The following is a 12,412-nucleotide window of genomic DNA, read 5'->3' on the forward strand; positions in this document are numbered from 1 at the left end:
GTTTTTTTATTTGTTCTTTGGAGCTGCACCTGGTGGTAGCTACACCTGGTGGTATGGTGGGGGGGCGTGGGGGCTGGGCATGAGGTACTAGGAATCAAATCCAGGGCCACAGACATGCAAGGAAGGCAAGTGCTTTACCACTGAGCCCCACCCCTGGTCCTTTTGTTTGTTTGTTTGTTTGAGTCCAGAAGTCCATCCCTGCTCGATTGTTTTTATTTAAGGCATTTGCATGAGTGCTCATCACATTTGCATGAGAGGGTCACAGTCTCTAGGCATGGTGCTTGCATGTACTGTCTGGTCATAGTGCTTGTTGCCGTGCTCACTTGTGCTCACGAGAGGTTGCACTCCTGGCCACAATGCTCACACATCATTTTAGTTGCAATGCTGCAGGAAATCTCTTGCAGTGCTAGAGATCTCAGGCTGTAGAGTTGCCCGGCAGAAATAACAGCTGCTGGGGTTGCACTTGGTACATGCAGGTGGCACCAGGGGTTGAACTTGTAGCCTCCTGTTCCACTTCTGCCACTGTCTCAGCCCTCTGAATTAAGACATTCATGTGTGGAGTGGGGGCGAGTACACAATGAGAAGAAAAGATCTAGGACCAAAGCTTGGTAAACTTCAAAAATTTAATTTTGGTAAAGAAGCCTAGAGAAAGAGAATCAGAGAGGTAGAAGAAAGAAAATAGAAAAGAATAATGTCCTAGAAACCATCTGAAAACACTGAGGTGGGGGAGTATAGTTTTTCTGAATCTTGATGACATTTCCGTGGATTCATGGAATTTTTTTTTTTAATGTATATATTTTGCAGGGATTGACTGAAGGCACACATCCATGGCAAGTGCTTTCCATCTCAGTTCCTAAGAATCTTAACTAGGGCGCAGATCACTCAAGTTTAAAGTTAGTATTAGTGACTTAGGCTGTCTATAGGCTTATGGAAGCCAGAACATGATCTCAGACAGTAAAACCTAAAGTGTAGTTATTTCTGCAGGAGTTGGGTGGTTCCTCCACCAACCCCAATCCTAGTTATCTATTTAGCCACATTTGTTGAATTCCTGTGAGGGTATAGTAGTTATATGCCATAAACTGTGTTTGGTGTTATTAATTCTTATTAATGGCCTTGTAACTTGTTGCCTCTTCATACAGAGTAATGAAATAGACTAAGAAGGTTGGGGCAGAAGTGATAGTACAACAGGTAGGGCACTTGCCTTACATATGGCCGACCCAGGTTTTGATCTCAGCACTGAGTATGGTCCCTGAACACTGGCAGGAGTGATCCCTGAGCAATGCCAGGTTTGAACCAAAAACAACAAAAAAAAGGAAGGTTAATTTATTTCGTGGAATGGAAACTTGAACCCAAAACTCTTGACTTCAAAGCTTATTCTATCTCCCAAGTATAAATATAAATAAAATATCATGTAGAAGAGAGTACTTAACACATGGTAGGAAAGCTTATGGGATTACTTACTTTTTTTTTCTTCTTTTTCTTTTTGGGTCACACCCGGTGATGCACAGGGGTTACTCTTAGTTCATGTACTTCGGAATTACTCCTGGCAGTGTTCCAGGGACCATATGAGATGCTGGGAATTGAACCCGAGTCGGCTGCATGCAAGACAAACGCCCTACCTGCTATGCTATTGCTCTAGCCCCGGAACTACTTACTTTTGACTCTGTCATAGAAAGTTGAGATCAAGAAGGCTTTCAGTTATTAGATCCTCTGGGCATTTTTCTTGTTTTTGAGCCACACTCCTGGTATTCACATTTGCCTTGCATACAGCTGACCCAGGTTCAATCACCAGCATTCCAAATGGGCCCCTTAGCGCCACCAGGAGTAATTCCTAAGGGCATATCAGGGAGTGACTCCTGAGCACTGACAGGTATAACCCAAAACCGCGTGGCCGCTTATGCGGCCACACAACCTTTCCTGAAATAGAAAACATACAATCTAATGATGCCATTCCGACAGGCCTGACTGTTGGAGGAAAAACTCCAAATAATGATAGTGAGTTTCCTGTCGAAAGTTGAATGTAATCAAAGTAAGGAAGGAGTAAGGTGAAAATCATCTGCCACACAGGCAGAGGGGCAGTGGGAGGGGGGGTATGCTGGGGTTTTTGGCAGTGGAACATGTGCACTGGTGAAGGGATGGGTGTTTGAGCATAGTATGACTGAGACTCGATCCTAAAAGCCCTGTGACTGTTCTCACGGTGGGTGGCCTCAAGCATCCAAAGACTGACACTAGCCCTTTGAGCCATCTCCCAAGCCCTCCCCTCCAACCCACACCCCCTCCCCCATGGACATTTATTATTTTCAGCCATGCCCAATGGTGCTCAGGGGTTGCTTCTTGCCATATACTGGGAACCATGTGGTACTTGGGGTTGAAGTGAGGTCACCTGCTCTCTGGTCCTCTGGTTTACATTTTAATGTTTTTCTAATATTGGAACTTGTTTGTTTTGTTTGATATAATCTGGTATTTCCCCACCCCCACTCCCAATAGTTCCCTTACTTCTGTGATATCACATCCTTTATTTCTTTTTCCTTTCCTACCTGCTTAGTAGGTTTATTTATGCTGAATCTTCATTATATTTTTGTATTGGGGCCAGACCTGGTGCTTCTTGGGGCTACTCCCTACCCAGTGCTCAGGAGACCATGCCATTCCAGAGATTGAACCAGGCTTCCAGAATGCAAAGCATATGTATTAATTCTTTTTTTTTTTTCTTTTTGGGTCACACCTGGCGATGCCCAGGGGTTACTCCTGGCTCTGCACTCAGGAATTACCCCTGGCCATGCTCAGGGGACCATATGGGATGCTGGGATTTGAACCTGGGTCGGCCGTGTGCAAGGCAAACGCCCTACCTGCTGTGCTATCGCTCCAGCCCCTCATATGTATTAATTCTTTGAGCTATTCCCAGCCCTTATTTTCATGCTTAATTCTGTTCTGGATTTTTTTTTTTTTGCTTTTTGGGTCACACCCAGCGATGCTCAGGGGTTACTCCTGGCTCTGCACTCAGGAATTACTCCTGGCGGTGCTTGGGGGACCATATGGGATGCCGGGGATCGAACCCGGGTCGGCCATGTGCAAGGCAAACGCCCTACCCGCTGTGCTATCGCTCCAGCCCCCTGGATTTCTAATTCTTAGCAGCTTTCCTTAATCTATATAAAAAATTTTAAGAATTGTTTTTCCAGCTCCATTTCTGTTTAACATTTCTTTTTACTGTTTTTACACAGTGTTAAAAACAGTAAAAAGAAATTAGCTATCTAAAACCTGAATATTTACATAAAACTATTTCTGACTTTTGGAAAATCGTAAATTGTTGCTCAATTTTTGGTATGTTTGGCAACTTAACCAGAGCTGGGTCCAGAGAGATAGTAAAGTGGGTAGGGCACTTTCCTTGCACATGGCCCACCCAGGTTTGATTACCAGCACCCTACTTGGTTCTTCAGCAGTGATTCCAGAGTGCAGAGCCAGGAATAAGCCCTGAGCACAGCTGGGTGACCCTCAAACAAAAACAGAAGACAAACAAAACATTTAACCAGAGCTAAATAGCAGCTACTCTCTTTGGAATGGAAATGGATTCTCCAGTTCTTTATGGATCTCAACTTTTTCTGTTGTTTTACCAATACTATTGGAAAGCAGTAATTTACATATTTGATATATTCTTGACATTCTCTGGGTAATCCCCACTCTTAAAAATACCTCTTAGGTACTGATAACTCCAAATCTATCACCGATGTTTAAATTATACATCCAACCTCCTCCATACTGCTACTCAGGCCCTGGAGATGGTGCAAAGGCCTGGAATACATGCTTTGCATGCGGGAGTCTGGGTTAGATCCCTGGCACTATATCGTCTCCTATTAGAAGTAGTTCCTAAACACTGTCAGGTATGACCCTAAGACACAAAACAAAATCAGTGGGAATGCAGAGAATCTGGTTTAGAAAATTGGTATGAAACCAGTGGAGGTCAGAGACATGGAGAATATAGTAAAATAGTGTGATCTTGAGACCTTTTCATCATAAATTAAGTCCCTTTCATACCTGATCCTGTAAGATCCTCATAGTCGCATAATTGCACACTTCACTTATAATTGTTTACATTTCTTATTACTGCTAGCCTGGCCTTTTCACACCCTTCTCCCTCCATAATATATACAAATATACTCCTTACTGTTGGCAGTTTATTGAAGCTAGATTGTCTTACTCATTTTTGGTTCTCTGACACAACATTACTTGGTGTCATATCCTCAGTGAACACTGAGATAATGATATTTGGTGAGGATCAAATATCAAATATTTTATAAGGCAAACCTATATTAAAATGGAATATTATTTGAAGACAAAAGCATTAGATAGTTCGAGATGAGAGAAAAATAGTGGTTGACAACAGTAAGTTGTCTTTTTTTGACTCACATGTAAGTGAATGTTAAAATATAGTGGGCAATAAAACCGGAAAGGCAAAGTAAGGCCTAAAGATACATGGTTTTACTGTGTCACTGTAGAGCAAAAAAAAAAAAAAAAAAAAAGTTAAGAGGAAACCAGGGAATGGAAAACTATCCATATTCATGGATTGGAAGAATTAACATTGTTTAAAAAAAAAGATACATGGTTTTAGTAACAGGGATCCTTTGAAAGTTTTTAAGCTGGTGATCCATCTGGCCTTACTATATTTTGAAGTAAACTTGGTAGCAGAATGGATTAATAGAGAGGACAGGTCAGTTATGAAGTTTCTCTCTCTTTAGACAGGTATGCTTTCAAATATGAAACAAGACATGGTAGCAGAAATAAAAGAGTCAGGCATGCAAAATCTAACTTTACCACTTCATTTCAGTCATTCAACTTTTCCATCTCTACCAGATAGTTGACTTATTCTAATTGCTAATTTGCTAGCTCCTGAATCTGTGCTTGATGTATTGCAAGACTATCCATGGGACAGGGGATTGAACGGTGAATACAGGAGATGCCTCATATCTTTGAGGTGGTGTTTTGGCGGGGTGGGGGTTGGGCATCCCCCTGCTCCCTAGTTCTCAAGGGCTATTCCTGGCACTGTGCTCCTTGGTGACCCCTGCGTAGTGCTGGAGATCAAATGATGGCTGGCTGCATGCGAGGCCACGAAGATCCACTGTGGTGGGGTAGTCACTTTTGGTGCAAGTGGGGAGCATTTGCATTTTCTGTTCACTGTAAGTAGATTTGGAAGGGGGAAAGGGTTGAATAATTTTGCTTTTGTGAAAATAATGTGGTAGGCCCAATAAATTTGGGAGCCCCACAGCTCGAGCGTTTCAAAACAGGAGATCTAAGTCAGAGCAGTACAGGGGTTAAGGTGCTAGCGGCCACCCCGGGTTCAGTCCCCGGCACCCCATATGGTATCCCAGAGCCCCCCGCCAGGGTGTGGACCAAGAACCAAAAATAAATAAATGGAATAAAAATAGCGGAGGTCTGAAGACAGTTGATCTCATTCATCATTTGCCTTCGGGAGCACAGACACGGGGATCTCTCGGTGTGGAGGCTTGTACACTGGGGAAACTGTCAGGAAGCGCAGAAGTGCGTTTAGTAGCAGTGTCCTCTGGGGGCTTGCAACTCGCGTCTCCTCGCGGGGGTTGACCGGTCTGGCTGGCGATCACCGTGGGCACAAGTGGCCCTGCGAACACGGACGCTGGCCCGTGGGTGAGCGTGGGCCGTGTGCGGGGCGGGGCGGGGCGGCGGGGCGGGAGGCCAGGTGCCCGGAGTTGTGGTGCGGGAGGTCAGGGGGCTGGGGGTGGTTAGAGGGCAGCCGGCTGGTACTTTGCAGAAAGTTGCAGCCGCGGGCCCAGGGTCGGCGGCGTGCGGGGCATGCAGGCCCTGGGAGCGGGCCGGCCCGGGGACGCGCCGCGCCCCGCCGGGTCCGGATGGGGAGTGAGTGGCATCGTGTTCCCATGGTCGAGGGTTGACAGCGGCAGTGCCGAGGGCCGGGGACTCGGTGGGAGGCGGAGTTGGCCTACTGAGGAGCACTCACTCCCGAGTCCACGCTCCTCGGTGTGTGCAGAGGACAGGGTGGATGGTACGGAATTTAGTCCCCAGCATCAGTTTCCTCACAGCAGGACACCGATCCTCTTGGATAGCCCTCCCGCCCCCCTTTTTTTTCCTCCCGCCACCCCCCCCACAAGCAAGCTTCAGGCTTCGCCTCGGCCCTAGAAACCGGATAGGCCTCTCCGTGCGCTCTCAACCTAACGCGCGGTGGCGGGGGAGGGGGGAAGCGCTCTCTAAGTCCCACCCCTTGCGCTGTTTCGCGTCCTTTCGCCTGCCGTGAGTGGCAGCGAGGGCTGGCCAATGAGGACGCGGGGCGGGCAGGCGCATCATGGTAGGTTGCGCTGGAGGAGGGGGAACTGGTGCTGGAGAGACAGCGAGAGGGGCGAACCGGCCCCCCACGGCCGCTGCAGGTAAAGGCACCTCTCCTCCCCCGCAGGGCTGAGGCTCAGCTCCTTTCCCCCTTCAGGCCTAGCCTGGCCTTCCAGCCTATAGCTTCCGCCCTAACGTTGCTCCCACCCGGGCATCCACACCCCCCCTCCCCCCGCATCTTCCCGTCTTGGCCATCCCCACCCTGGAGGGCACCCCGTTAGTTCCCTCCCTCAAGTGCATGTACCTCATCTCCATTTTGGGGGGCGCCAGTTACCAGGAGTCTCCCGCCTCTGCTGTATGGGCCTTACTGGCACCAGCCCTGACAGTATGAGCAGGTAATGTACCAGGGTGCCCGCCACCCCCACCTCCAGTCGCGTTTCCCTCTCCATCAGCCCCTCACTTCTTCCCCTTGCTCCTCCCGGCTCCCAATGAGGACTGGGTTTCTGCACTTTCTCCTTTACCCCCTCGACATACATACATACCCTTAGCTGCTTATACTTGCGTATTTTGCTTTCCCTAGTTCAGGACTCACTTTACCAGCCTTGTTTGCCCCCAAATTGCCATACTCCTGATTTAGGTATGGGTGCATTTTCTTCAGCAATTGGGAAAACAGTAATCACACATACGGCCGTGAGAATGGTGGGAACGGAGAAAATGACCCAGTATTTCAGTCTGGAGGAAATTTTGAGTGGCTCCAAGTTTAGTAGCTCCATTTCTTTTTTGTTTGTTTTTGTTTTTTTGAGCCACACCCGTCTGTGCTCAGGGCTTACTCCTGGCCCTGCCCTCAGGGTTCACTCCTGGCTGGGCTCAATGGACCATATGGGATGCTGGGCATAGAACCCGGGTCGCACACGTGCAAGGCAAGCGCCATACCCTCTGTGATATCTCTCTGGCCCTGATATCTTCATTTCTATGGTCATGTCCATCCCTCCTGATCTACTGAATTCAACTTGTGATTATATTCACCTGGAATGTTTATTTTTCATTTACTATAAGATTGGGCTCAAATTATCTCCATGTACAGTTTTTAAAATCCCTTTAAAACAGCATTGGTTTTCATTTTAGGCCTTCTCTCTCTCTCTCTCTCTCTCTCTTTAAAGGATTACTTATTTAAATTAGCCTGCTTCTACCACCTTGAGTTTCGGTAGCATGTGTTTATGTTTGTCTTTGGTTGATCCTCTTGAAAGGATAGTTTCCAATAACAAAATTTGTACTTTGAAATAAAATAATTTGTTTTCTGCACCTTTAAGCAGTTAACATATTGAGTTGGTGGTACATTCTGATAGTGCTTAGTAGGAGAAAAAACCAGGTCAGTATTTGTTAATGTGGCATTGGTTCATTATCTTCTAAGAGGGTGGATAGTACAGAAAAATCTGTAAATGGAGAGTGGATGTCTCTAGCTCATTTTTATATAATTTTAATTAGGCAACAGGACTAATATCTGTTGTAGTGTTTCTCGTTCTTCGTAGTCAACCATGATGAATTCCCTTTTGAGAGACTTTAAGAAATCTCCCACCTTGAAAATGTTGATAACCCTGCCAAGCAGGCAAGCACCTTTTACTGCATTACATCACCACCTAATTGTCTTCTACAGTTTTCCACTGGCCAAGATTTTGTCTAGTTTTAGCTAATATAAAAAAAAATAAAATATTTTCTTACCTATTTGATAAATATGAGATACGACCTTGAATATTGTTTTCATACTGTACATATCTTTCACCTCCTAGGTAAAAGTTACTACTTTGGAGTGTTTTTGTTTGTTTTTTTGAACCACACCCACCTGTGCTCAGGGCTTACTCCTGGCAGGCTCAGGGGACCAAATGGGGTGCTGGGGATTGAACCGAAGTAGGCTATGTATAGGCAGATGCCCTACCTGCTATACAGTTGCCCTGTCTCCAGTCACGTCTTTTAAGAGGTCTGAAAGATTAAGATGTGAAAGTATTGAGTTGAATTAAAACAATTTCTTCAAGTTATTAAAATTGGCTAGGATAAGGATACTCATAAAATAAGAAAAAAGAGATGGGATACAAAACTGAGAATTAAAGGTGATAAAGCTGTAGAGTTACATCAGTTTACATTAACTTTGAGGGGAAGAAGTAGTTTAAATGCTCTTTTCGAAAATTTGAAATCTGCTTTACGTGATTTATTTTTACTACTAGAACTGAACCATGAAGGTTCAATTGTCATGGTCTCATTAAGGAAAGAAATGAGATCATTAAAGAATAGAGGAGTCTAGTAGAATAGACCAGATGTGGATATAGATAGCTAAGATAAATGGTAAATGATTTGATCTTTAAAAACTTAAACTTTAGTTGGCAGTAAGAAAGTATTTCAGAAGCTGTAAGCCTTACTTCCCCTATTAAAAAGTGGGACTTGGGGTCAGAATAGTAGTACATTGGATTATGCACTCCTTTTGTGCACAGCCAACCCAGGTTCTATCCCTGGCACCACATATGGTTCCCAGAGCCCTGCTGGAGTAAGCCCTGAGAACCAGTAGGGGTGGCCCCTGAACTAAAGTGAGACGTCAAGGGACCAGAGAGATAGCTCAAAGGGTGGAGTTCATGATTTGTATACATAGGCCCTGAGTTCCACATGGCCTCTGTAGCACCACTACTGTCTACCCCAGAATGAGATTTATGTTTGAGTTCAGGCAAATGTAGTGAGAAAGAAGCATCAATTGGATTAATCGTGAAAAGGACACAGTACCCCCCGTGGAAGAAAAAACAGGTTATAAGCTGTAACCAGAAGTAGACAATATGAACTTCCAGTTAATGGAAACTTTCACTATAAACTTTGGTTTTTGTTTTTGTCTTTTGTTGTGTTACTGTTTTTCTGTTTCAGGGCCACTGGTGGCATTGCTGAACAGTTTACTTATGACTCTGTGCTCAGGGTCAGGGATCAAACCCAGGCCTCCTGTGTGTAAAGCATGCACTCAGCCCGTTGCAGCCCTGACTGTAAATCTTATATGGCACGTAATTGTTAGATGGGTATATATACATAGTTTTTTTGGCTTTTTGGGTCACGCCCAGCAATGCACAGGTGTTACTCCTGACTCTGCACTTAGGAATTACTCCTGGTGTTGCTTGGGGACCTTATGGGATGCTGTGTATCGATCCTGGGTTGGCCAGGTGCAAGGCAAATGTCTTACCCACTGTACTATCACTCCAGCCCTTGTCAGGTACTTTTGAAAGTGATTAGGTGACTTAAGATAATAGATGGCAAAGTGGGGCATATGTAGATTAAAAGTTGGTAGTAGTGTTAGAAATTTGTTAAAAATTTGCATAGGTTTTCATTAAATCAAGAAAATTATCTACTTTTTCACACTGCCATTTTGAGTAACCTTGGGAAAGATATTACATAGAAGAGACTAGAATGAGCTGGTAAAGATGGCTTAGCTAGGAACAGCAGGTGGTAAAGAGCCTGGGTGAGATGTGGAAAGTATTTAGTTTCTCAAGCGAGGACAGTCTTGTTTGACTCTTGACAGCAGAGATATCATGTCTACTTTATACTTTTGACTAATACACCGACTACTGATGACTTCTCTTTATCTGTGTTAGAGTTTTGGGGCTATTTCTCTACACTGATTTGTAAGAATGAAGAATGGCTAGTAAGGGGGGGCAGGGAAAGAGCATGGGATTGCTTGGAGAAGCTTACTTTAGTAAAGTCTACATTGTATCACTGATGGCTTTTTGGTTTTGTGTGTGTGTGTGTGTGTGTGTGTTCCTAAAGTTAGGAGACATAATCTATTAAGTGAGGCTTTTCTGGCTTCTCAAATACTAGCATCATATACGAAGAACAGATAACTATGTTTTGTATGGTGATGTACTTCTAATCCTTTCAGTTTTTCTTTTTTCCAATATTCTCATGAACTTAAAGGCCAAACATGGGTTTAATAACCATAAATCATTTTGAGTTTTTCTCCTCAAATGTAAGAGGGTATCCACTTTCATTTTAGAATTAGAGGATCCCATTTAGTTTCTTTGCTAGGGGTTGAGAGGGGGTAACAGGAGAGCCTCCCAGGCTCCCAGTAGTGCTGGGGAGTCCAAATTGTCATTTCCAGTGAAATCCTGCCTGGTAGTATTGGGCCCGATGATTAGGTGCTTGAGGCCCCGCCATGTAAAGCTGCTCAGGTTTAACATTGCTGGGGGCCCCGAAGGCTACCCAGGTTGATGCTGGGGTTGGAGGCAGGCATTTGGTGGAGGAGATCAAATTTAGGAAGTAGTGCATACAAAACCTATCACTCCAACTATCAGTTAATCTCCCTGACCATTTAGTGTTTGTTTTGGTTCAGGGGTCATACTGTAGAGATGCTGGAAGCTACTCCTGCTCAGTGCTCTAGAGAACCATGCGGTGTCTGGGTTTTCTGTGTGCAAAGAATGCATTCACCTGTAGAGCTCCCTCCAGTCCCATTTAATTTCTTTATTGTTCATCTCACATACAAGTGATTATATTCATTTTTTTTATTAATTGCTATCTATGTATCTGATACTGCTATGTGTGTGATATTTTGCTGGCCTTGAGGATTCAAAGATAAAAATGATGTGATCTCCACTCTCCAGCAACTATCTCTTGGGGAAAGAGGAGCTGGGCCAGCATGCAGGGTTGTGCAGGGTGTGTATTGCACATATTCGTCATCATCACTGATAATATGTTTAGTATGAAATTTTCCAGTAGATGGCAGGCAAGCATCTTGAGAAGCAGGCAGCTTTTTATAAATTGCACAAAGGAATCGTTTGGGCCTTCAGAGATATGGACAAGAGACTCAACGTTTTATTAAAATATTAAATACAACTCTTTAAGGGACAGACTATGGGTATTTAAAGAAGAGGAAGAGATCAAGATCACACAAGTTGCTCTGAGGTAGAGGTTCAGGATTCACCTTATGGAGAAGACCTTTGAGGGTAGGTAAAATTTCAACTGAGAGAGATATTTGGAGGGCATAGTGGGGGATCCAGACAGGAGCTACCATGTAACAGACAAAAGTCATGCTGATGGACTTTAAGGGAACTTCGTAGTATAGCTGCATTGCTGTGTAGTAGATGACTATCTTAACAAACATATGCGCATGTATACAACTATATACACATAGTGATAGGAAGGGAATATTCTTATCTGGCAAACAAGTTAGGAATATAAATCTTAACTGAAAGCAACACAGAGGATTTCAGAATAGTGATACTCTGTATAATTGATATGTCAGATATGTTGTCAAATCTGTAAAACTTCCTGAGTAAAATTATGCAGTGAAGGTGGTGAGATTGTACTTTGAACTTAATTGAAGGTATTTTTGCTTGTTCTTGTTTTGGGGCCATACTCCTGGTGGTGCTCAAGGGGATCATGTGGTGCCAGGGATTGAACCTGGGCTTTTTGCTTACAAAGGCTGTGCTCTTGCCTGTTGAACTGTCTGACCCCTAATGGATATTTAGAAGCCTTTAGAGTCACTGAAGTGCTCTGGTTTATTAAATTCTGCCTACTTGAGAACTAGAAGTAGAAGGTGGATAATACTATTTCTTGATCTCCAGGTTAATCAATCTACATTTTCTCGCTCTCATTTTTGAGCCAGAGTTGAAGGTGCTCAGGGGTCATTCCAGGCCATGCTGGCACACAGTATGCAGTCCTGGAGAGCGAATCAGGGTTGACTGCGTGCTAGGCAAACGCCTTATCATTTGTACTCTCTCCACGTTCTTTCGGGCTACACCCAGCAATGCTGGGGACTACTCTCTGCATAGGAGATCACTCCTGGCAATACATGGGGCCCAGTCAATGCCAGGGGTCAAACCCCAGGCTCCTGCATGCAAAAGCATGCATTCCAGTCCTTTGAACCACATTCCCATCTTAAATAGAGGCTTTTAAGGTGTGTATGTGAAAGAATCCCAAAGTGAGGTGGTTTGTGTTTTTTCTTGATTAGTTTTGGTTTTGAAGCAGAAAGGTAGGAGTTGTTTCTGGTAGGTCTATGCCATATCTTACCTCCCATTTCTCTTTTATAATTTTTATGCTGTTTAATATGAAGGGTAATATCTAAGAAGAAATTTTCCTTCTCGCCATCTCT

The 12,412-nt window shown here is 44.4% G+C and overlaps 1 protein-coding gene across 3 annotated transcripts in view; it reads left to right on the forward strand.

Annotated features, from left to right (window-relative positions):
- The window catches only part of CHD8 (chromodomain helicase DNA binding protein 8), a 75,258-nt gene that overhangs the window by 14,609 nt on the left and 48,237 nt on the right, over window positions 1-12,412 (forward strand). Inside the window, exon 1 of one of the 3 annotated variants that reach the window (XM_055130756.1) lies at window positions 6,387-6,404. The exons of the other annotated variants lie outside the window; for them this stretch is intronic. The gene's annotated coding sequence lies outside the window, so the exon portion shown is untranslated. Of the gene's footprint in view, window positions 1-6,386; window positions 6,405-12,412 lie in introns of those variants that run through there. 3 annotated transcript variants of the gene reach the window in all.

The sequence above is a fragment of the Sorex araneus genome, chromosome 3 (genome assembly GCF_027595985.1).
Source record: "Sorex araneus isolate mSorAra2 chromosome 3, mSorAra2.pri, whole genome shotgun sequence".
Lineage (NCBI taxonomy): Eukaryota > Metazoa > Chordata > Mammalia > Eulipotyphla > Soricidae > Sorex > Sorex araneus.